The sequence below is a fragment of the Desmodus rotundus genome, chromosome X, assembly GCF_022682495.2.
Source record: "Desmodus rotundus isolate HL8 chromosome X, HLdesRot8A.1, whole genome shotgun sequence".
Classification (NCBI taxonomy): domain Eukaryota; kingdom Metazoa; phylum Chordata; class Mammalia; order Chiroptera; family Phyllostomidae; genus Desmodus; species Desmodus rotundus.
The window spans coordinates 30,880,135-30,906,215 of NC_071400.1; the positions used below are offsets into that span (position 1 = coordinate 30,880,135).

The window sequence follows — 26,081 nt, forward strand, 5'->3', positions numbered from 1 at the left end:
AATCACCATGTGATTCTCCCAGGTCATCTCAACCTCAACTGCTCTCCCCTTACCCACACCGTGCTGTGCGTCTTCTGTGAGGCATCATCTCCCACTGCTGCACACTCCATCCTCTCAGCTCTGTGGAGCACTGATTTCCTGCTTAACAAATTCCTTCAGATCCTCAGGTTCATGCATTCAATTTCTTCCCTCTCTGTGCCTTAAATGCAATGGTCCCCACACCCCCCAGCCTTGTCCAGCTCACTGAGAAGGGACTTGCGTACCTACAAGAGATATAGGGACCCTTGGGGCCTGAAGTCATACATGTCCCTTTTTTAAATCACCCTCTAATATGAGATCAGGAGAGGAGACTGGGCAGGTTCCTGGGACAGTCTCTCTCTTCCTCCCTCCCCCATGAATGCCCTCCTCTCTGCTAAAATAGTGTGACTTTCTCATGTTCTTTCATGCCTCCTAGCCACTAGATTGCTATTCATCCATCCCCAGCTATTCTCAATTTTCAGACTGGTGTGGGTTTGACTTGGAGTCCTGGGCTGTCTGTGTCCTCTGTGGAAGAAAAGGGGTCACATACTAAACCTGACAGGCTCAGCAGAGGCCTGTGTGGCAGCCTTACAAACTCGGAGACCTAAAGTAACCACAGGATGGTCTGAAATTAAAAACTTTCTAACTAAAAGTAGATCATAGTGGACAGTCATTGTCATAGGCTAGAATCTTCCCTGACAAGTCAAACTTTACCTTAATTGAAACTGTTACTGTCTTTTTGCATCTAGGATAACATACCTTTGGAATCGTCAAGATGACTTCCCTTTTTCCAGACCCCTCCAGACATAACAACCACACCAGAGTAGAGACCACAAATCCTATTATTATTATTATTATTATTATTATTATTATAACAACCACACCAGAGTAGAGACCACAAATCCTATTATTATTATTATTATTATTATTATTATTTTAATTGTTGACTGTTAACTATCTTGTACCTATGTGTGTAAAAGAAGTATGTGCCCATCCAATCTTAGAGGTTTCTCTGCTTTGCTTTCTCCCACCTCCCTAGTCTATCACCAATAGATTTCATGTAAGCCCCTTATGTCTCCTTTTTTTATTGTAATGTACAAAATAAGGTGTTAAATTACCGTTTTCCAGAGCATTTTCTCAATCTGTTGAGGTTTTGCTTTCCAGCGGTTGTTATCAGTTTGGCTCAAATAAACTCATAAAAATTCTTACAGGTTTGGACATTCCTTACGTTGATACCTCTAGCATTTTGTGGAGTCGTGCGGGATATGGGTACTCCAACCACCATAATGGAAGGCTGTCTGGAGGGCCTCTGGCCAGAAGGAATGTGTATTGTTTTGGAAATGGAATGTAATTCCCTCTTTATCAACTTTTGGGAGCGGCTTCTTGTACTGTGTGACTGCTTCTTGACCTTTCCCATCTGTACATACACAATAAGATAATGTGGTTTAGAGTCACACACAACATACATGTCCCCTTTGTCTGGGACCCCTTAAAACAAGTCTCGGACTCCAGGAGGTGTGGTCCTGCTTCGCCCATCTGCCGCCATCGGTGCTCCCTGTAATGTGAGTGATGAAGGTTATGTCTACTCCATCCAGTCCTCCTTGAGGTTTTTTGGTTTATCTGAATGAGCAGTCAAGATCCCTGGATTCGACCTCCTGTGTTACACATGTAGTTTCAGGGCTTATGGGGTGAGGCTCCCATGCTATCGGCTGAGCCTCTGGTGCTGGGCTCCCATTAGTAGTTGTTCTTTCCTTTCCTTAACTGGGGGTTGGGGAGAGGGAAGTTTCAGTCCACAAGAGAGATTCCTGGTTGTGACCACAATGTTGTCTAGAAGCAGCAACAATAATCTAAGAAATCCACCTAGAGGAGGGAGGGCTGCTGCTCCCCAAAGGGACCAAAAATGGATCCTCTGGATTCACCATTTTGGGCTGTGACCTCAACACCAGACTCCCAAGTCATCCAACTCCTCTGGATACATTACAGAAGAAAGCACTGGGTACTGTCAACTAGTGGATGCCACAATTTGGCTCTGTGACCTAAGCAACAAGTCAGTTCTGATAAAAGGCTCTGTCCATTTACCTTTGGGGAATATTTCAGCCCTTTTCTTCTTCACTTTTCCTCACCTGCAAAATGAGATTGCTAAAAACCCCACCTCAGGGTATAACTCCACCCCTTTATAGCTTTTTAAAGCGTATTTCTATTATTCCTTTTTCCTTTACTTCTTCTTAAAATAACGCCACAGAGACATTAAAATAGATGCTGATATATATTTATTAACATAGAAAGATGCCCAAAACATAAATTGTTTGGTGAAAAAATACAGACTATAGAGCAGCATTTATATTTGAACACTTTTATCTATACATATATATCTATCTGGGTACATCAGTATAGGGAAACATGTAGAAGGATATTCATCAAAGGGTTGACAGTGGCCATATAAGGGTGGAAAATTTGGAGCTATTTGTAGTGTCTTTTTTTTGTGCTTTTTTATTGTTTAAAGATTTAACAATGAATTATACCACTTTCACAAAGAGAATAAAGCCATCAAAGAAATGTGCAAATGTGCACACACAAAAAATAGAGCCATAGACAGCAAATTTGGGGAGCAATAAAGGTCAAAGGACAGGCCATGTTCCTCCACTGTGCTGTTATCTAAGACCCTTTCTGCTCAACCCTAAGAGAAAGCTGTTTTGTGGATTAATTCATGCAATTACAGGCATTCCTCCCAGTTCTGCCATCACTTGACTTTGAATATAGCTAAGGAGTCATTTAAGACTGGGGTCTAGCATCTCACTGTAACTCAGAAGGGTCATCAGGTTCATCAGGAGCCTCTCTTGACCCCTCCTGCTCTGCATGTGTCAGCTCCTGCGGGGTGATTATCAGATTCTCAAACATCTGGGCCTTGTTGCTCTCATTGTCACAGGTTTCCTTCGAGTGACCCTCCTCGCCACAATATGAACAACGGATTGTGTATTTTCGCTTCCTGGCTTTACGCACATCTCCAGGACCATCATTTTTATACCCAGAACCACCACTTGTAGAAGGAGATTGAGCATGGGAACTGCTGGGGGAATCAATGACTAGCACTTGATCCCGAGGTTTGGCCCTGCCTCTGGGAGGAGGAGATCTTGAGAATGAAAGTGGGGGGTCCTGAGAATCCACCAGGATCACATCCTCATCTGAGTCATCCAGGGTGTCATCTATCTCTATCACATTGCAGTCAGCACTGCCAATCACTATCCATAGGGAGCCCTGAAATGCCACTAGGCTGGTTGCCCTCTCCACCATTGACTCAGATCTCCTGGCCCACTTTCATTTGATAAAAGTGTCATCCCAATCCTCTTCCTCTCTTATCATTTTGATTAACTCCAGGAAATTGGGAAGATGCTCCCGATCATTTGCATCCGTCCTGAGGAGATGCTTCAGCCTGTAGCGCAGGTCCCCATTCAGCTCAGCTCCTAAAAGGAGCTGGTGCAGGCGACTCTGGTTTGCATCTTTCTCAGCTATGATCCCTGCCTGAATAGCATTCTGGAGCTGCACCTCTAAACGGATGACATAAAGAGAGGCTTTCTCCCCTTGTGCCTGCAGGGTGTTTAAAAATTTACCATGAGCAGTCACACTGCTTTCAGACTCCCCAAACACTAATTTCATTGCATGCAAGAAATCTGCCACACTTAGGCTGGGGTTGGCTGCCTGGAGCAAACGCATGACCTCCCAGGCGGGGCCCCTAAGTGTTTTCAGCAAGCGCTTGAGCTTTTCCTCCTCAGATATATTCCAATCTGGCAGGACCCCATTGACTTGGTTGAGCCAGTTTTCAAAGGTTTCTTCCCCCTGAGCTGGTACCACTCTCCCTGAGAACAACTTCATGTTCCTGTCTGCCATGCTGGCCATTAAAGGACCAAGACTCCTCCCCAGGGACCTCAGCATAGAATGGGCCCACGGAGGCAAGGGTGCATTCTGCCGCCAGGTATTGCCCATGCGTGCAATGATGCTAGCCATGACCAGCGATGATAGGGTATCTGAATATTAACAAGAAAGTTGGGCTTGTTGGAAAAGACTAATCTGCAGGCGGGCCTTCCTCCTATCTCAGTAGGAACTGTAAAAAAGAAAAAATAACGAGAGGGGAGTTAATAAGGGATCAATAAGTCTGTAGCTTTTTTTCTCTCCCTTCCTGAATATCCTGCAGTACATTTTATATCTGCCTACAGCCCTAAAAGTACGCTCAAGGAGACTGGCAATTACAATCTCATGGAGCCAGCCAGCTGTTGTCTCTGTGTTAGCAGGGAGCTTTTGACAGCCACATCCATCCCTCCAGTCCTCCAAGAGGGACAGCCAATTGTTGCTTCTAAGTGTAATAGTGTATGGACCTGATGATGGGCTGTCAAAATAGAGCACAATGATCAGATTTGTGGGATCTCATTAACCTCATGGTCTCTAGTCTCAACCACCCTTCTTAAAGTATCTCTCTGCCCCCACCCCCACCCCGTATTTTTCAGATTCTTACACGAGTTCAGGGACAAGGGCGCGCCTTTATTTCACTACAAGTCTCTGCAACTGGTGGCTACCATAAGAAAGTTGTCCACGGGGGTCACCAATACCAGACCTCGGGGCGTCAAGACTGCGCCACCGCGGAGGGCGGAGCAGGGAAAGGAAGGGTCAAAAACACCCTCATCCCTCATCCCGCTTCCTTGTTTCCTCCCCAACCCTCGCTGCCTCTGCTGTAGCCAAGCGGAAAACCCCTCTCCCACCCTATGAATACAAGCCAAAGCGACCCCCTCCTATTACATTTCCCCGGGAAAATCGTCAGCCTACCTGCTCTGCAATCAGCTGCACAGAATTCACGTTCACATTTGGTTCTGATGGCCTGCCACCGAGAAAGGGAATAGGACTTGGACACGCACACCTACATATTCCTCCCCAGGAAGAGAAGAGGGGATACAAAGGGGTTCAAGACAGACAGCTTGTGATTCTTTCCCGGCCCCAGCCCCTTGCTTCCCGCTCCCCCGCATCACCCGCAAGGAAACTCACCTCTCAATCCAGGCAAATACCACTCACTCCGCAGCCTCCTGTGGCACCTCACCTCCTCACTCAACGCAGTCGGGCCACAGGAGTGCTCCTTGCCCTCTGCCTCGCAGTTCTCAATTTTCCAAGAGGGGAACTGCCCAGTCCTGGTGGGGCTTCCCCTGCTCTTTCCGTGCTGGGCAGTCGCTCCCGTTTTGTTTACCTCTGCTCCACGGGTGGGCAGCGGACTCTCCAGCGTGACAGCTGTGGGTGCCGCCTTCGGTCTATGCGATCCTGAAGGGGAAAATGATGGGCATTTCTTCCGCCACTAAGCGACCTGGGGCTGCCAGGACGGAGCTGCTCTGCACAGCCGCCTAGCTAGCGGGGAGCCGAATCCTAGCAGCACGGTTCCCAAGGCAGCCTTGGATGCTTTTATCCTCTGTCCACTGAGACAAAAGAGTGTGACGAGCGGGCCGGCGTGGCCAATCAAAGAGGCTGGGGCTGGGTGGCTCCCAGCACAGCCTCCGGCAGAGGCAAATTATATACGAGGATCGGGGTGACTAGAGGGGTGCAGTTCTACAAGACGTCAAGTGCAGCTTGGTTGGAACGCCTGGGAGAGTTTGTAACTCTTCCCTTCTCCCTTTCTCCTTTAGCTCATCTCCACACCTTTCAGGCCAAGTGCATTAAACACGAAATGGAATTGAAAGCAAATAAACGATAGAAGTACTTCACCTTTGTATAGTGGGGAGGGAGGGGAAAAAAGAACATTAGTGCTCTCTTTGTGCAAATAGGCTTGCACAGACAATTCTGACTGTGAAGAAGGTGACAGTATGTCCATTTAACAGTGAGGGAACTTAGGCACCAAGGCTGTTAGTTACTCACTAAACAATGGGTGCAAAGCTGGCTGCATCAGAATCATTTTGGGGAACCCGTTAGAAATGTAGTTTCCTGGGCCTTGGCTGGCATGGCACAGTTGGTTGGGTGTCCTCCAGCAAAGCAAGAGGTCACTGGCTTGATTCCCAATCAAGGTACATGCTTGGGTTGCAGGCCTGGCCCCGGTTGGGGCACGTTTGAGAGGCAACTAATCGATGTTTCTTTCTCACATTAATATTTCTCTCCCTCTCTTTCTCCCTACCTTCCCCTGTAAATAAATAAATAAAATATTTTAAAAAAAGAAATGTAGATTCCTGGGCCTGGTCTCTGGGCATTCTGATTTAGGAATAGGGCTGGGGGTGTGATTTTAGATTTTAGATTTTTAATCAGCACTATAGTTGATTTTGATCTGTAAAGAAGATGGTAAGTAAATGTACCTGCCTCCAATGTATCTTTTCACAGCATATCTGTGGTGAAATGCATCTCCAGAGCAGATGTCCCTACCTGGATCCATGATCTTCCTGAAATTGTATGGAAAAAGTATGGACTCTGTAGGAAGCCAAATAATGGCCACCCAAATATATCAAGTCCTAATCCCTGGAACCTGTAAATGTTATCTTATAACGTAAAACATTCTTAGCATATGTGGTTATACTAAGGATCTTGACATGGAGAGATCATCCTGCATTATCTAAGTGGACCCTAAATCCAATCATCAATGTCATAAGAGAGCAGACAAGAGAAAACTGACACACAGAAAAGGAGAAAAGGATGTGAAGACAGAAGCAGAGATTGGAGTGTGTGACCACAAGCAAAAGAATGCTGGCAGTCACCAGAAACTGGAAGAGGCAAGGAACAAAGTACAGCCCTGCTCACACCTTGAATTCAACCCAGAGAAACTGATATTGAACTTCTGGTCTCCAGAACTATGAAAGAATAAATTTTTCTTGTTTTCAGCCACCAAGTTTGTGGTAATTTGTCACTACAGCCATAGGAAGCCAATACACACTATATTTTTCTGAATCCATAGATTTGTAGATTTTTTTGGTAAAGATTTTATTTATTTATTTTTAGAGAGGGGGAAGGGAGGGAGAAAGAGAGGGACAGAAATATCGATGTGTGAGAGATACATCGATCAGTTGCCTCTCATGCGCCTCCAACCAGGGATCTGGCCTGTAATCCAGGCATGTGCCCTGACCAGTAATTGAACTGGCAACCTTTTGGTTCAGAGGCCAGCATTCAATCCACTGAGCTACACCAGCCAGGGCAGGTTTGTAGATTTTTAAATGGGTCAGTGGCCCAGCAATGCTTAAAAACCATTCCCCTACAATCTTCCTCCTTCCTCCTTCAATTTGTACATTAGGAAGGAGTGTGAGAAATGAAGAAATACACTTACAGCATTATTAGAAATAGCCAAAAAGTGGAAACAACCCAAATGTCCATCAACTGATGGATAGATAAAAGGAACTACTGATTTGTGCTTCAACATGGATGAAACTTGGAAACATTATGCTAAGTGGAAGAAGCTAGTCACAAAAGACCACATATTGTATAATTCTGTTTATATGAAATGTTTAGTCTAGTCGAGTCCATAGAGACAGAAAGCAGATTAATGGTTGCCAGGGGTTGGGGAAAAAGGAATGACTGCTAATGAGTACAAGGTTTATTTTCAAGGTAATGAAAATGTTCTCAAATTGACTGTGATGATGATTGCACAACTTGGAATATATTTTAAAATCCACTGAATTGTATGTCTTAAAAAGATGAATTTTATGGATGTGCACCGTATCACAATAAAGTTGTTTTTAAAAAATACTTCTGATATGGATCCATTTATATAAAGTTCAAATATAGTTGAGATTAAACTATATTGTTCAAGTATGCATACAGAGATGATAAAGCTAAAAGAAAACAAGGGAATATTACCATAAAAGTTAGGAGAGTGGTTACCTTGAGGGTGAGGGAGGACTTTTGATTGAGAGAGACCTATAGAGGACTTTCATGGTGTCCCACTGTTTTATTTCTGACCTTGACTAATGGTAACATGGGTGTTCTTTTTTTCACGTATTTCTTAAAATGTATATACATGCTTTATGCACATTTCTGTACCTATGTTTTGTTTTCAAGAAATAATAAAATTTAATGGTGGAGACTTCCAGCCAAGATGGAGATGTAGGTAGATATGCTTCGCTTCCTTACACAACCAAAACAAGGACAACAACAAATTTAAAAGAACAAAAACAACAACCAGAACTGCCAGAAAATCAAACTGTATGGAAGTCTGACAACCAAGCAGTTAAAGAAACATTCATCCAGACTGGTAGGTGGAGCAGAGACAGGAAGCTTGGGCAGAGAGGATGTGTGGCAAGGTGGCAGCTGGCATACGGGTTGGTCTCACATTCACGTGCGGATAAGCTGGAAGGAACAACTGGAGAGCTAGACAGACCACGCAAGCCAGGGTTCCAGCATGGGAAATTAAAGCCTCAAATCTTCTGACTGTAAAAACCTGTGGGGGTTGTGGCAGTGGGAGAAACTCTCAGCCTCACAGGAGGGTCTGTTGGAGGGTCCCACAGGATCCTAAAACATACACAAGCCCACCCACCCAGAAATCAGCACCAGAAAGGTCACAATCCACTTGTGGGAAGCAAGGGAAGTTACTGAAAGCCGGTTGAGGGCTGAGCAAGTGGCATTGTTCCCTCTTGGACCCCTCCCCCACATACAGTGCCACAACGCAGCAAAGTGGCTTGCTTAGCCCTGGTGAATACCTAAGGCCCCACCCATTACAATGTAATTGATGTGCCAAGATAAAGAAATATGTTCCAAATGAAAGAACACATCTAAACTCCCGAAAAACAACTAAGTGATGAGCAGATAGCCAACCTATCAGATGCAGAATTCAAAACACTGGTAATCAGTATGCTCACAGAAATGGTTGAGTATGCTTGCAAAATATAGGAGGAAGTGAAGGCTATGCAAAGTGAAATGAAGAGGAATGTATGGGGAATCAACAGTGAAGGGAAGGAAACCAGGAATCAAATCAATGGTTTGGACCAGAAGGAAGAAATATACATTCAACCGGGACAGAATGAAGAAACAAGAATTCAAAAACAAAAACAAAAAAAAAATATATATATATAAGGAGAGGCTTAGGAACCTCCGGGACAACTTTAAATGTTCCAACATCTGAATCATAAGGGTGCCAGAAGGCGAAGAGGAAGAACAAGAAACAGAAAACTTATTTGAAGAAATAATGAAGGGGAACTTCCCCAACCTGACAAAGGAAATAGACTTCTATGAAGTCCAGGAAGCCCAGAGAGTCCCAAAGAAGTTGGACCCAAGGAAACACACACCAAAGCACATCATAATGACATTATCCAAGATTAAAGATAAGGAGAGAATCTTAAAAGTAGCAAGAGAAAAGGAGACAGTTACCTACAAAAGAGTTCCCATAAGACCATCAGCTGATTTCTCCTAAGAAACCTTGCAGGCAAGAAGGGACTGGAAAGAAGTATTCCAAGTCATGAAAGGCAAGGACCAACATCCAAGATTACTCTATCCAGCAAAGCTATCATTTAGAATGGAAGGGCAGATAAAGTGCTTCCCAGATAAGGTCAAGTTAAAGGAGTTCATCATCACTAAGCCTTATTATATGAAATGTTAAAAGGATTTATCTAAGAAAAAGAAGATAATCAAAACTATGAACAGGAAAATGACAACCAACTCACAACTATCAACAATTGAACCTAAAAAAACAAAAGCAAAAACAAATAAGCAAACAAGTAGAGCAGGAACAGAATCACAGAAATGGAGATCACTTGGAGGGTTATCGGCAGGGAGAGGGTGGTGGGATGATGGGGGATAACGGTACGGGGAATAAGTAGCATAACTGGTAGGTACAAAATAGACAGAAGGAGGTTAAGAATAGTATGGGAAATAGAGAAGCCAAAGAACTTATGTGTACGACCCATGGACATGAACTAGGGGAGGGGGTGAATGCTGGAGTGCGCATTGCAGGGTGGAGGAGGATAAAGGGGAGAAAAAATGGCACAACTGTAATAGCGTAGTCAATAAAATACACTTAAAAATTTAATGGTGGAAAGCAGGGGAAGGGACTAGTCAAAGAACAGGTATGAATGACCCACGGACATGGACAACAGTGTGGGGATTGACTGTGGGAACGGGGACTGGGCAGGGTGGAGGAGAGCAAAGGGCAAAAAATTGGGACAACTGTAATAGAATAACAATAAACAAAGAAATGACAAAATTAAATTCATTCACTTGAGTTTATGTAGACTACACTGACTTGTAAAAATGTTGGACTTAGCCAGAATATCTATTCCAGATATTTTTTAAAAAGAGTTGCTAAATTAAGTGTCCATGAGATTAAAAGAGGGAGTAGGGGTAGAGAAGGAGTAGGGTAGAAAGGGAAGGAGATTTGACTATCCTAAAAGTAGTAGTTCTTTGGTTTGGTTTAGCAAAGCACTAAAAATTGGATAATAGTAGACACAATATAAGGTTATGATATTTTTCTTTGCACTTCTTAGCAAGAAAAATTTATTTTTCAACAATGGTATACTATTAGAACTAATAATTTTGTATCAGCACAGTATACTTTGTATTAAAATAAAACATTATAATTGAAAGCATTAAATGTATAGTTATATTGTTTTAAACATTCTGATTAGTCAGTGGGACCTTACCATGGGGTTCCAAAATAGTACCACTTAACAAAAATTGTTTTTTAAAAAATAATTATAATTAAAATAAATTGCCTAATTTGTGTGTCTTACTAAAAACCTCTTTGGAAAATATTTTTGGACATATATGTGGTATTTTAAAAGAAGGAAAAGAAATGTGAAAAATGGTTGATTAACCTCTTCAGTTAAAAAAATAAAATACAAATCAGATCCTGAAAAAAAAAAAGAAAGATTGTAAGTAGTTGTTCACTTAATGTTGTGTTAGCATTAGTTAATTTCTTTAAAAATGCCTATGTGGCCTTTTTTGCTGGTTGTACATTTCAGAAAGTATGTTTGATATTTGGCCCTGTCAACCAATATTAAGAGTAACCACTTCCGTATTACCGGGCAGCTACTCTTTACCACTTCAGCTGCACCCCACCTCCCACCCCCACCTACAAAGCAGAGAAGTGGGAGGAGCTTCAGCAGAAGGTTAGGAGTAAGGACTCCACACTCCGACCGTGGGAGAGGTACTTACTGGCTCTGAGCCTCAGTTTCCCTGTCTGTAAAATGGGTACCAGAACCTACACCACTCAGCAGGTACTGGAAGTACTAGGCATTATCACTGCTAAGATTCCCCTCTTTACAGAGGAGGAAAGCAGAGGTGCTGAGTGGTAAGCCACTTGTTCATCTCCGAGAAGTGACCTGGCCGGACCTCAGGACCTCATGCTCAGGGTCTGCAGAGCCTGTGGTTCAGCCAGGGGTGGGCGTGGCTGCTTGAACCCACTCTGGTGGGTCCCAGGCTCCCTTCAGCGGGCGGCCAGGGCCGAACAGCTGGCGGCCAGCCCTGGGTGGGACTGTATCACGTTCTCGGCCGCGGGGCTCAGGGTGTCTCGTGGGCTAACACACACCGAGTGCTGCGGGCTCAAGGGAAGGGGGGCTGCCAGGGCCTGGGGACAGGCCAAAGCACAGCCCCATGGCAGGAAGGACCCAGGTCCAAGGCCGAAAGTGAGACAGGCCCGGTTTCTGTTCCAGCTCCCCACTTGCTAACTGTGCGGCCTTGGGCAAGTAGCTTGACCTCTCTGAGCCTCAGTTCCCTCCTCTGCAAATATAGGGATTTAAACACCCTAACATGGGGGTGGACTGGGGATTCAGAAGGTCTGAGACACAGCCTCAAAAATGTGGGGACGAACCTGAGCCTAAACTGGAAACTACAGCACAAAGTCACTCACCAAAACCATGTGTGACTAACACCAGTGAAGCCCCCCAACAATTCACAAAGTACAAAACGCAGGTCCCACCAACTTCCTGAGGAGGAGGGGCAGCCAGCAGGGCAAGGTGCTCAGGACCCCAGTCCCGACCTGGAGGAGCACCCTCACTGAGTCAGGCCCACTCTCTGGGCCTCAGGTTTCCCACTTATAATGAGAGAGTTGAAAGGTGACAAGAAAGGGAGGGGGAGTGAGGAGAAGGAGGAAGGCCGAGGGAGGGAGAAGACAAGGAGAAGATAAGGTAAAAAGGGAGGAGATTGGCAGAAAGAAGGAAAAGTGACCACGGACCGTTCTGGGTGCTGAGCGATCTCACCTACTGCTCACAAAAATACTCTCGAGGCCAGACAGGACCATCCTCGTTTTAGAGAAGGAACACCGAGGTTCAAGGAGGTCCATCGAGTCACTTTCCAAGGTCACACAGTGGCAGAACGGAAACACAAACCCACTTTTTCAGACTGCAGAGCCCAATGCTAAGGTCCCCAAGTCAGGTTTTGAAGCCATCAGGAAGTGAGCTGAACACCACCACCTCTTGGTGGCCACTCCCCAGAACTGCAGACATGAGTCCCAAAAGCCCAGAAATGAGGTCTTCCACTCCAGCCCTGTGGGGTTCAGGCCCCTCCCCCATCCACCTCTGGAGGAGGGGAAATCAAGCAGGTGGCAAGAGGGCAGGGGCCTCGGGGCCTGAAGGAGGGAGCCAAGGCCAGCCACACGAGGACTCAGAGGACAAAGGCTCCTCAATGACAGCGAGTGGAAGAGGAGGAGCCGGGTGACCAGGGAGGATGCCAGCCAGCAGAGGCTATAAAAAGATCGGTCTTAAATGCTTTTCTCTCTATAACCCTTGTCTTCACACACACACAGAAGTTCAAGTACAATCAGATAAGCCGAGTCGGTGCCACTGGAGAGTGAATGGAGGAAAGGGTAAGAGAGAAGGCAATGGAAGGGAGCATTTGATGAAGAAAAGCAGGCAGGTCTCAAATGCAGGCAGGCCTGGGGCTGAGGTCTGAACGCTTGGAGAGACTTTCTGGGCTGCACCGCAGTTGTCTCCTGGGGGGCTGTGTTCTCTGGGCCTGCAGCCCCACCCCCAGTGAGGCTTTCTGACTCCAGGGTGGCCCCATTATCCCAGAAGGTCCCTGTCAGGGCGCCTTCTTCACCCCGTTTTTCAGAGGAGGGCATCAAGGTTCAGGGAAGTGAGGTTTCTTGCCCGTGGCCGTGTAAAGCTGGAAGGGATGGACCTAGGATTCAGATGCGGGAGGACCCCCTGTCTCAGAGACACAGGGCCAGGCACAGGTATCACTGAAACGCATGAAGCTGTGCAAGCAACAAGGACCTGTGAGCAGAACTAGAGTTGCCTCGTTTAAGGAGCATCTCTCTTAGAGGCCCCCATATGGGGCCCGGGCCTGGGAGGGACTTCGTGAGGAAGTGCAGAACTCAGAAGGTCTCTAAGTCTCATGGAACTAAAATCCAAGAAAAAACAGAAAAGAGAAGAAAAAGAAAATCACCAAAAACCAGAAGCGGCAAAGCCCTGGACCGAGGACCTAAGGCTGGGGACGCCGAGGCCCTGGAAAAGGGAGCTATCCTGGGGTCCCGGCTGCATCACTGACCTACCTCCTTCCACAAGCCGGAAACAGGCTGCGAGAGGAAGCGCTGGCCCCAGGGGACGCAACAACGATAATAAGCATAATAACGATAACACTTACCAAAGTGTTTGCTGTGAACTCGGGGCCACGCTAACCACTCCCCACATCATCCTAACCAACCCCCGCATCAGCCTTATGAAGTAGATACTATCATTATCCCCACTTTACAAATGAGGAAACCGAGGCAGAGGCCCATCTGCATACAGAGCTAGCATTTGAACCCCGGTGACCTGGCTCCAGAACCAGCTTGACACTGCCTGCCACGGTGACCACAGCTATCGGTGTGCTGGGCCCGGCTCATACTCTCACTCCATCCTCCCAGTGGTGCCAAAGAATTAAGAATCGCGATCGCATTTTCCAGGTGACGGACAGACTACAGTACAGAGAAATTAAGTAAATTGCTCCAACAGGCTGAGAGGAGATGGGGGTGGGATTCAAACCCAGGACTTTCAGGTCCCAGCACATGTTCTCTTCACGGCTCTGTGCCAGGCAGATGGGGTCACCTCTCTGCATTGGGCCGGAAACCGGAGAGGAAGGAAGGCTTTCTCGGAACAGCCACCAAAGCCCCTCCACAGCATCAGACTCCCATACAGGCGCCCATCCACCTTGACCCCCACAGGCCCCTGGGCATCTGGACCATCCACACAGCCACATGCCCACTGGTGTCTGATGACCAACCCGCCGGCACACGGCGCTCCAGCCATGCCAGTACCACTCACCACGAAGGCCCCGCTCCTCTTGTCCTTACAGAAGCTGTGGCTTCTCCCGGAGCCCAAGGCCGCAGGCGGCACCTGCCGGAGCGGAGGCCCACTGTCCTGGGAGGCATCCTCCCTCCCCAGGCCTTGCGACGGCACCTGAGACACAGAACACAAGAAGAGGACTTTCCTGGGGCTTCACCACACACAGGGGGGGATATGTCACACCATGAGGGCCCATTCTGCACCTGAAAGGGCAAAGAAGAAAAGGAAAGCTCCAGAACACCCCGCCCCCACTGCCACCCCACAGCCTTGTGGATGAGAGGTGATATGTTGGAGCAGCCAGCCTGGGTTCAGCCCAGCCTCAGCCATTTAATAACTCTGTGAGCTCAGGTGAGCGCCTTAACCTCTCTGATCCTCTGACGGTGTCAGAAAAGACCAGTAACAACAGTGCTCAGCTTCTAGGTTCCTGGGAGAACCCAGCAGGGAACAGCACACAGAAAGTGCATGACATAGTACAGCCACCAGGGGGCAGGCGTGCACGGGTCCCGGGCACCTGGCTTGTCTCACACGGGTGCCTGTCAAGCAGGGAGCCCTCCATAAACGTTATCCAGCCTCCTGACTGCCGCTGCTGACTTTTGCTGACCTCATTTTAGATACCTCTCCACGCATCCCAGCACAAACGCACACACGCACAGACACAGAAAGGGTATATAAACAGGATGGAACACTGAATGCGGCCGTTTTTTCTGCTCAGTTATTACAGGGGACACATCCACAGGCCAGGAACTACAAGATGCCAGAGTGTGGGTTTTACCTGTGTCGCACCCTCCCCACACAGACAAGGACCAGAGAGGAGAGGCACCTGCTTGAGGATGCACAGCATCAGTGAAGAGCGAGGCTGGGCTCCCGGTCCCTCGCCACACAGTCTCTTTGCTGCCTCATGAGACTCTCAGGGTCCCTCCTACCTCCCTGGCTGGTCCTCCTCAGTCCCCTGCCCCCACCACAGCTCAGAGGCAGGTCCACAGTACTCCCTTGGGGACCACCCATAATGCCCCGAGGCTCTAAGTAAATCCATCTAGGCACCGACAACCCGATTCTGTGCTGGGATTCCAGAGTTGTAGGCCCACTGCCCACTAGAGGCCACCACTCACTGCTCAGGCTCATCTCGGACTGCACATATCCAAAGCAGGCCTCTCAACCCTCCCCTCCAAAGTTGTCTCTCCCCCTGACTGCCCATCCCCCTTCGGGGCGGCCCAGGCCCCGGGGCTGCCCGCTCTTCGCCTCCTTTGTCCACCCTGTCAACCGAGACTTTGCCTTCAAAACACGCTGTGAACCTCACATCGCATACCAAAATCAACTCAAAATAGATCAAAGACCAAATATGAGAGCTGAGACTAGAAAACGCTTAGAAGAAAATATATGCATAAATCTTCCTGACCTTGGATTAGGCAAGGTTTCTTAGATACGGCACCCAAAGCACAAGCAACACAATACAAATAAACTGCACTTCATTCAAGTGAAAAACTTCTGTGCCTTAAAGGTGGCGTTAAGGAAGTGAAAACACAACCCAAACGGGAGAAAATTTCTACAAAGCATAAACCCCTATGTCTGATAAGAAACTTGAATCCTGCATATGTAAGGAATAATTACAACTCAATAACAAAAAAAAACACCCAAATTTTAAAAAAAGGGAAGATTGAATAGTCATTTCTTCAAAGACATGCGAAGGACCGACAAGTTCATACAAAGATGCTCAACAGGAATAAAAATCAAAACCACATGAGACACCACTTCGCTGAGACCCACTAAGGTGGCTGGGGTCAGACACACAGAGACGTGGCTGGCCAGAATGGAGGGCAGTCAGGCCGCTCACAAACAGCCAGCAGGAACGGGAGCTGGTGCAGCTGGCCGGACTGCGCCTGGCAGCTCCTACAGGAGACACCTACAGTGACTGTATGACCCGCCACGTCACTCCTGGGTATGCGCCCGCTCAAACACTCCCCACAAATGCCCATGGCAGCATTACTCGTAACAGCCGCAAAGCAGAAACAACACAGCCCTGGCCGGAGAGCTCAGGTGGTTAGAACGTCATCCTGAAATGCCAAGTTTGTGGGTTTGATCCCCAGTCAGGGCACTTACAAGAATCAACCGATGAATGCACAAATCAATGTTTCTCTCTCTCCGTGTCTCTCTCAGTCTCTCTCAAATCAATAAATAAAATAAAAATAACAGCCGAAACACCCATCCACTGATGAAAGGATAAATGAATAAAATATTGCCTACCCACACAGTGGAATATTACTCTGCCATGAAAAGGAACTCAGCCCTGATACGCGCCACAACATGCATGTGCCTTGGAAACGGTTTCCCACCAAGGGCGTCCAACTGTTTGGCATCTCTGGGCCACACATTAAATACATTGCGACACGTAATCACAAAAACATCTCATACTGTTTTAAGTAAATTTGCGATTTTGTGTCAGGCCACATTCACAGCCATCCTGGGCTGCATGGGGCCCACGGGCACCAACACCCTTGTAAGCCAGATACAAGTATCACTATTGCATGACTCCACTTACACGGAAGGTCCAGAGCAGGCAACTGTACACAGACAAAAAGCAGACTGACGGTCGCCCAGGACTGGAGGGTATCGGGGGAATTGGGAGGGACTGGGTACAGGGTTTTCTGGGGTTCAGGTATATTCACGGAGTTCTGCCACCAGCATCATACTTGATTTCAGGGTATCTTTATCACCCCCCAGAAAACCCTACGTGTGACTAGACCAGGGTCCCTCCACTTTGGAGTTGCCTACACATGAAGCAGGATGATCGTCCGTGGTGCAGGTTGCCCTGCACGCTGGGGGGCGCTGAGCAGCAACCCCGGCCCCCAGCCACTGACAGCGAGGAGCTCGCTCTCCCCAGTCACACGACAGAGGAAGGGGCCCGGAGGAGGGGGCTGCCCAGTTCATGGCCAGACTCGTCCTTTGGGGGAGGTCTCCTTTCTAAACCATATGTCTCTACAACACTTTAAATTGTACACAAGCATTCACTACCTTTTGCAATAAGGAAAATACAACAATTATAATAAAACATATATGATTGAGAAGCAACTCTGCAGTGTAGGCAAGCCCCAAAGGACATCAAAACTGCCATGGCGGCTGCCCCTGGGGGCTGGACGAGGGAAGGGGGACACTATTTTATACACTCCTGTAAGGTTTCAGTTTTCAATTACCACTATTTTGCATTTATGCCCATTTTGTATTGATTTTTATTTCTTAAAGATGCAGAACAAAACGTCTCGGGGCAGGAGAGAAGAGAAGCAAGGAGCCAGCCCAAGGCCTCCCAGTCCTTCATGAGAAAACGGATCCTGTGGCAGCAGCACCATGGGGCTGCACACCCGGGTGGGTGTCCAGGGCCAGGCCACCGCCCCCCCCCCCCAGCACCACGCTTCCCCGCAGCCAGCAGGGCCCCTGGGCGGCTGACACGCAGCTTCAGTGTCATATTGCCATGGCCTCCTCCCTCTCCTGGTGTTCCCATAATGACAGCCTGGAGGTGGGGACAGGCAAGCCCCCTCTTGAGAAGCACAGGTGCAGAAGCCAGGGGCAGGCCCTGAGCTCAGGCCCACTGGTGCCCAGCACATGCTGGGAGCTTTATCTCCTTTCAGCCTAGGAACAGTACTTTGAGGCAGGGATTCCTGTTAACTCCGGTGAGGAAACTGAGGCGCAGGGAGGCCAAGTCACTGCTTTACGCAGAGCTGGTAAGTGGCAGAGATTCAAACACGCATCTGAATGTGGTAACCGGAAGAGATGTGGGTTCACAGCCAGACCCACCACTCACCCACCCCTAACCTTGGGTGAACCCTCATCTCCTGACCTCTGTTGATATAATCCTATTATTTCACTGCCACAACATCCCTGTCCAGGCTGGACCCTTGCTCTCCTTTTACGGATGAGGAAATGGAGGCTCAGGCCCTCAGTGGACGGGCTTGCCTTTACTCACTTGGTCTGGAAGCAGCAGAGGAGGGCCTTAGGGTGCGTCGTGGGGCCCTAAGTCAGTTCCCACACTGCCCCCAAAGCACGCCACGTGTCATCCCACATCCAAACTGTTGCCCACACTGTGTTCCTGCCAGGAATCCCCCCCCTCCCCTCATCAACCCATCCAAGTTCCAAGCCAGCCCTCAGGGGTGGGTCAAGCCAGTACCTCCTCCAGGAGGCCTTCCGGGACCTCTTCTCCAGCACCTCACTCTGCATCATATTATCCTTTGGCCATGGATCACTGGGTCCTTTCTTCCCACCAAGATCTAAAGCTTCCTGAAGTTGGCTTTGTGCCTCAGATTTCCTCCCACCTGCATGGATCCCTCCCTCGTTCTCCACCAAACGACCTACGTGAAAGCTTATGTATCAGGCCAGACCTGGGTTCAAACACTAGCTTTGCCACCAGTGCTGTGTGACCTGGGGCAAGTTACTTAACCTCTCTGAACCTTGGTTTTTTGATCCCATCTGTACAAGATGACCAAAGCCTCAACAGATGTTGGGGGCACCCTGCCCAAGACTCAAATGTGCACCGGTGGCAATGGTGTCCTGCTGTGGAGGGTTCTTCCTTCCACTATTGAGCTCAGCACCAGGCAGGACGGAAGAGTCTGAATGCTAAGGGCCCCAGAAACAGCCTCGGGCAAAGACAGAAGCAGACAGGAAAATAAATATTGCAGGTTCCTTACCCCTTGGACAGGACAACTCAGAAGTTATCAATGCCGCTCCCCAGGGGTCTCCAGTGGAAATGAGGGGTAGGTGTCCAGAGTGGTACCTTCATCACCTGTCTTCCCTTCCCTGCCTCACTCTGCCACCCCTCCACCAGATCCTCTGGGGTCACCTCTTAAAACCAGAGGGACTGTCACAAGATGGCTCATTCACACATTCACCCACCATTTCTTGAATGTTCACAGAATGTCAGGCAGGACACTGAATACTGGGATACAATAATGAACGTGATTCCAACACACTGGAGTACAGCAGGCGCTCAATAAATGATACCTATTATCATTCTAGGCCACAGGTTTCAAACTAGTGGCTACATGGAGCCAGCAGACACATTTTTTTAGACTTAACAGCATTTTTAATAAGCTGTCCCCATTTCACAATGGGAAATTAGGTACAAAAAAATCTATTTTTTTTTCAGATTCTCTTGATAAATTGGATCTGCCCTCTCAGGCCCCCCATTCTCACTGATCAGAACCAGCAGGAACTGAGTAGCAACTGCCCCTTCAGGGCCCGAGCTCTCCATCTGCCCCAATCCCCACCACTCCTTAGCGTCTCACACCCAGCCTGACTGTACTCATTTATACACCCACCTGGCCCACGTGGGCTGAGGTTGACACCTGTGGCCTACCTGCTTAACCAACGTTTGACAACATGGGAACCACCTTCGTACTCACCTCGTGGCCATCTCGACTCCTGGAGTCCCGCCAACGGGGCCCCAGTTGAGCCTCCTTGGCCTCCGAGCTCTCCCCAGGGAGGCTGCGCCTCGCCTTGTACTCTTGCCTCCTCTCTCTGGCTTCCTGCATGATGTACAGGCCCTCTCGGATTTTGGCAGGAGGGCCTTTCTCCAAATAGGCCCTTTTGACATCCAACGGTGACCTGCCACGGTGCTGTGGGTGGTCACCCCACTGGGCTGCATGGCCCTCCTCTCCCCTCCAACTGGATTGCCTCAGAGTCCCTTTCTTCTGGTCGGCTGGGGAGGATCTGGGCAACACACTGGCTCCAGTGCCCGGGTCCTCCCTGGCGGTGGGGTAATTCTGACACTTTGCACCCGGGTGTTTACTAGCAAAGGTCTTCGTTTCATCCTCAGAGATTCCTGAGACCTTCCTGGGAGCCCCAGGGCCAGAAGAGGCCCCTGGGTATTTTTCAGGAGGAGCTGAGTTTGGTGGAGCCCACAGAGGAGGGCTGAGTTTGGGGTTCACTGCTGCCCCCGGGGTCTCCGCCAGCTGCTTGCCAGAGCCGGGACTAGAACTGTGGTTTGCTTCAGCAAAGCTGGCTCGTTTCCGGGGACCCTCAGCTTCCGGCCCTTCCTTCAGGCTCCTCCTCCTCTGTTCCACCCCACCTTGCTGGCCTGGCCTCTCCTGAGACCAGCCGCTGGGCTCCCGGGTAGGGCCCACCACCTGCTTCTGAGCCTCCTACATCTTGTACTTGGCCATCAGGGCCGCCAATGTCAAGAACGCTGGATCTGTAGCCATCTTTGACTTTACCTGGGAACATCTCGCTGACCACCCCAGTCTTCCTTCTGACCAGGAGGTCGCCGGCTTTCAGGCGACTTTTGGAAGCTGGGGTTGTCTGAGGAGCACTACTGGGGGACATCTTGTTCCCACTGTCCCTCTGATCGTTTGGAAAACCAGTGCTGTCCTCTGGCCACCGCTGATGAACACAGACAGTGTCAGTGGCCATGATCATTTCAGTGGGAAGATCCGTAATTCTGTCCCCGGGAGGTGGTGAAATGTCTTCTGGCTTTCGAGTTTTTGAAATGCTTGCATTGCCACGCTCTCTGCTCTGAGCCAAGTTTTTACTGCCCACGGTCTCCAGTGGCTCTTCAGGGTTGAGAGAAACCAAGGTAGAAGCTAAAGGATGCGGAGATGGAGGCGGAGCTATTTTTCTAGAATGTTCTGTCAAGTGTTCAGGCCCTGACTTAACAATACTCTTTGCTTTTTGAGTATCAGGAATCTGATATGTCACTGCAAAAAATGTTGCCCTGGGTTCCACAGACAACCCTGGCTTCACTGCGGGAGGAGCCGGGTCCAGTGGAACTCCTGGGTCCCCGTCCTGGGCCTCCTCCCTATTATGGGATGGTTGAGGTTTCCTTAAGGCACCTGCGCTGGAGCTTGGATAATCTGTGCCTCTCTGCTCCGCCTTTGAAGAGTGTTCTGGGGCCAGGAAGCTGAACTCATCAAACTTCACGTTGTGGGGTAAAGTCTGCCGCCTCCACCTCTCAAATCTCTGGTCGGAAGGGCTCGCCCTCTGCATTCTGACTTCAGGCTCCCGGGCCTGGGCTGGCCTCAGCTCGCCCTCACCGGCAGCCACAACGAGGGACCCTTTCTGCACCGGCCCATTGGGATGTGGCCGGGATGTGGCCGTGCTCAGAAGTCGGAGGGCTCCTCCTTAGCCCTGAAAGGAGGGTCCAGAGGGCAGCCCCAGAGCGGACCCCTCTCTCCTGCTGAAACACAGCCTCCTGGCTTGCTTCTGGCCCCGTCCGGCCCCTGGTGCCGGGTCTCCCTGTTGGCAGCCTGGATGGACCTCACACAGGTGGCCTCGGTGCCGCAGGGCCTGGCTGAGCGCTCACTGGCGACATCAGGACTCACCTCTGAGCTTTTCTCATCACTGACTACCACCGTGGCTTTATGCCAGTTCCCGGCCGCCCCGCCTTTCGTGTCCTTTGGCTCTCAGGAGTCAGAGTGGAGCCCACTGACCTCCTGTGTCCCTCGGGCTTCCCAAATCAAACTGGCCCTTTGGACAGACCCTGCCTGATTGTCCAGCCTGCACTCTGGGTGGGCAGGGGCGCTCTCAGGGGACAGCTGCCTCCCCTTCAGCGAGGGCCGGACCCTACCACTCCGGAGCATCACAGCCTTCTCCTCAGTGGGGACAGCCTCACTGTGCACGTGCTCCCCCACCATGTGTATGATGTCATACTTGGGCTCCACCCTCTGTGACCTGGGAGGGTTTTCCGAGCACGGGAGGAAGGGGTTGTTACTCCGTTTCTCATCCGGAGGGCACTTTTCAGGGAGGGGCGTGTGATACTGTTTGTGGTCACCATTCAAGAGGGGAGTGCGTCCCAATTTTTCCGTGTCGGGATCTCCAAACCTCCTAGAGTTCTCATTGTGGAGGACCGTCTTTTCTGGAAGGTACTTCCCTAGCCACAACCTTCTCTCAGGCCTGGGTCTGGGCTCAGAGACATGGGTCACAGTGCCAGGGGGTGTCACTGAGAGATAGTGTCCCGACTGGTCAGCCACAGTGTGTCTCTCCACTTGGTGCTCAAACACTGTGGCCCTCACGGTCTGGAAGCTCCCACCATCTTCTGGAGTGCTGTTGAGGGAGCTCCGGGCCCCCACCAAGCTCACCCTGCAGCAGCTGCTAGGGCCCCCGGGGGACAACTGTCTTTCCGTGGTGTCTGCCCGGCCTTCTCCCGGAGTGTCCCCAGCTGCCAGGGGCTTCTGGGAGCAGGGGCTTCATCCAAACCTATCCCTTTCCTTTGGCTGAAAAAAAGAAAAAAGGAGAAACAATCCAACTTAGATTAAAGAATGTGAAATGGGAAGGAAAAGGTGAGGCAACTGAAATGGGTGTTTTTAAAACCAAGTCCCCACAGTGACTCTGGCCAGGTAGCTCAGTTGGTTAGAGCATTGTCCTGAGATACGCCAGGACTGTAGGTTCAATCCCCACTCAGAGTACATACAAGAATCAAACAATGAATGCGTAAGTGGGTAGAAAAACTAGTCGATGTCTCTCCCTCCCTCTGTCCCCTCTTCTCTAAATCCAATAAAAACGTGTCCTCAGGTGATTAAAACATTATTAAAGATGGAACCTGTCGAGAGTGGGCAAGGCCACAGGGAAAGAGACACTCAGGTATTGTTGGAGAGAACATCGATGGGCACAACTTTTGGACAATTCGGTACATGTATCACGATTTTTACATTCTCATTCCCTTCAATCTGGCCAATTTTCCCTCAGGATTCCTTCTTTGCTCAGGAGCACAAGTCTACGTGAGCGAGAGGGCATGACAGCACTGTTGGTGACAGTGAGCAAACACAGGCGGCGTCAGCACCCCCTGAAGGGCAGCGGCGAAGTGAAATTTCACACAGCCAAACTGGTGGGGGGGGGGGCGCACCGCACAGACACCTGGACCCACAGAACGGGCAGGTCCCACCCCGGGACATCTAAGAACTTGAAGCATTGTGGGGAAGGGAGAAGAGCGGGCCACAGAACAGCACGTTTGTAAGATCGCGCCATTTAACAACAGCGCCTGTGCAGTTCATGTGCACGTGTAGCTACACAGCGGAGAAAAGACGTAAATCGAACGGTGAGTAGCAGGAGGGAATAAGGATGAAAAAATTACCTTTTAATCTGACACACTTTGGTTCTGTTATAATATGCAGGTATTCCTTAGTAATTTTTAATTTTTTTTTCTGTTAGAAATAATGCTACGTCAACAAGTTAAACAAAGAATTAACCATAGGACACCAATTCCTTTCTTGGATATATACCCTGAAGAATTAAAAGCAGGTGTTCAGGCAAAAACTTGTGCACCGAAGTACACAGCAGCGTAAATCACTATGGCCAAAAGGTGGAAGCAGCCCAAACGCCCATCAACAGATGAATGAATAAACAAAATGTGCTCTGTGCATGGAGTGGAGTATCATTCGCCAGGAAAAGGAGCAGAGGCCCGACACACACCACAGTGTGAATGAGCCTTGAGAACATCACGCGATGTGAAAGAAGCCAGACTCACGGAGCTATTGCGTGTATGATCCCATTTCTCTGGAATACCTGGAGCGGACAAGTACATAGGCGCAGCAGATTCCTGGTTACCAGGGCCAGAGTCGTAGGATGGGAACTGACTGGGTAAGAGGTTTCCACTTGGGGTGATGGAAAATTCTAGAACTAGCTAGCAGGGATGGTTGATCACACCACAGTGAGAATATCCTCAACACCACTGAACTGCAATGGACCCCAAAGTGGAAACAACCCAAAGGTCCATCGAAGTGCGAATGGATAAACTGTGGCCAACCCATAAAACAGAGTACTGCTCAGCAATGAAGAAGAATGAATTATTATTTTAAAAAATATTTTATTTATTTATTTGTAGAGAGAGGATAAAAGAGGGAGAGAGAGGGAGAAAAACATCAGTCGGTTGCCTCTAGCATGCTCCCTACTGGGGACTGGCCTACAACCCAGGTCTACGCCCTGACAGGGAATCGAACCCACAGATTTGGCGTATCGGGACGGCGCTCTAACCAACTGAGCTGCCCAGCCAGGGCATATTAACATGTTTTAACCTTTATTAAATTCTTAATAAAGCCGGCATTCTTACACAGGAAAGCCATGCCCCTTTTCCTCTTTGCACAGAGAAAATCTATACTCAGCAACTGCATTTGTAGAATGCACGTAACACCACAGAACAGGGAATCGCTCCAGAAGGGACTCGAAAAGTCCCAGCATTAAAGGAAGAACTGTTCTGTTGTTCACAAGGGTCTTCCGGTCCTTGCCGGGCCTTGCAGATCATGAAAGCTCTTCCAGGGACTGTAGGACCCACGGCCAAACGCAACGGCTCCTTACCTTCTTTCTCGGTTCCTTAGCAGGCTCGTCACTCAGCTCCGCACACCTCTCATACTTGACTTCGTTGCTTGAAGCTGAACTTGAAAACCTGGCACAGAGATCCAAGTTACTTGGATGGGCCAGCAGCCGTGGACTCCCTCCGCCCCACACCCCAGAACCAGCTCTGGGGCCCGGGAATGAAATCAGGGATGGAGATCATCAGAACAAGTATCCGAGCGGCTCTGAGAACAGACCTTTCCTCTCTGGGAGTCAAACCTACAGAGAAGGGTCCGGTGGGCACAGCCTACCTTAAACACAGCATCGTCAGGGAGGCAGGAGCCCCCCGGCTTGGGGAAGAGACCTAGGAGCCAGCACCGGCTCTCCCAACTTCCCACTGCGGGAGCTCGGGCTGGGCTGGTGACCTTGCCTGAGACTCTGTCTCTCCATCTATAAAACGGGGTTAATTAACGCCTCCCTATCACCTTTTGTAGGGCGGAAAAGGGGCTACTCAAAGCCCTAATAGCTACATGAGGGTGTTTGGATGCCCCAGGAGGGGTAATTAATGGTTGTTAGCAACCCACGCCACAACAGCAGCCCCATGGCAGACCAGCCACGGGACTCAGGGGCAATGGGCCGTCCTGGAATGTGTAGGGGCACGGGCCTGTCCCTGACTCTCCGGGTGACTTTGGCCAAGTCATTGTCCCTCTCTAGGCCTGTTTTTCCACTTGTGAAGGGGACAAGGAAGAAGATGGAGCTCTGAGCTAGAAATTTTCCATCTCTGAGAAGTTCCCTGGAGCGGATACCTAAAGATTTGCTCAGGGCTAGGGGCTGCAGAGAAGGGAAAGGAGAGAGAAATCAAACCTCTGAAACTCAACCCACACTTGGAGCCTCAGTTTACCCATCTGTCTGATGGGAATAACCCAAGGCCCTGCAAGGAGAGAAGGCGTGTGGGGTCCCTGACCTGGGTGCCCCATTCTCTGCTATCTGAACTCAGGTGTTCTCAGGCCAGCACAGGAGAATCACCTGGGAAGTTTTTAGCAACAACCAAGACAGGAGCCCCTCTCCCCAGACCAACTGAATCAGACTCTGGAGGTGGGATACAGACACTGATATTTTTTCCAGGTGATACTAAATGCTGAGAGCCAATGGTATATTTCTGGCCCAGCTGGCTGCCCTAGTTCCTAGGCCTGGGAGGGCAGCCTGCCCAGAGGTCCTGCCCCCTGGAAGCTCCATCCCTGACAAAGTATGTCCGTGGTATGCATGTCATTACAGAGCCAGTGGACACACCCAGGGGCATCTCCCTGTTGTAATCAAGCCACCACTTGTGGGAAAACAAAGGAACAAGAGATGTCAGAGGCTGAGCAAGCTTGGAAAATCATTATTCACGAACAGGATTAATGATATCATTTAGAGCTACAGTGCATTGAGGGCTTCCCATGGGCAGAGCGATCCCCAGCATTACACCTCTGAGTCTTTATCCTTAGGGCAGGTCTTAGTGCCAGGACAGGAAGAAACCGAGGCTCAGGAGGGCAAGAGACTTGCCCAGGCTATCCTGACCCATCTAGTTTTATTCCGAAGGCCACTCGTGGAGGTCGCCCCAGGCCATGTACCGTATTT

At 49.3% G+C, this 26,081-nt stretch overlaps 1 protein-coding gene across 1 annotated transcript in view; it reads right to left on the reverse strand.

Moving 5' to 3' along the window:
- Nucleotides 1–3,770: 3,770 nt before the first annotated feature.
- The window catches only part of LOC112310533 (uncharacterized protein KIAA1671), a 69,220-nt gene continuing 46,909 nt past the window's right edge, over nt 3,771–26,081 (reverse strand). Inside the window, exons 4-9 of the mRNA XM_071220320.1 lie at nt 24,486–24,573; nt 19,604–22,408; nt 14,196–14,330; nt 5,050–5,316; nt 4,834–4,924; nt 3,771–4,117 (exon numbers count right to left, since the gene is read on the reverse strand). The gene's annotated coding sequence lies outside the window, so the exon portion shown is untranslated. The remainder of the gene's footprint in view (nt 4,118–4,833; nt 4,925–5,049; nt 5,317–14,195; nt 14,331–19,603; nt 22,409–24,485; nt 24,574–26,081) is intronic.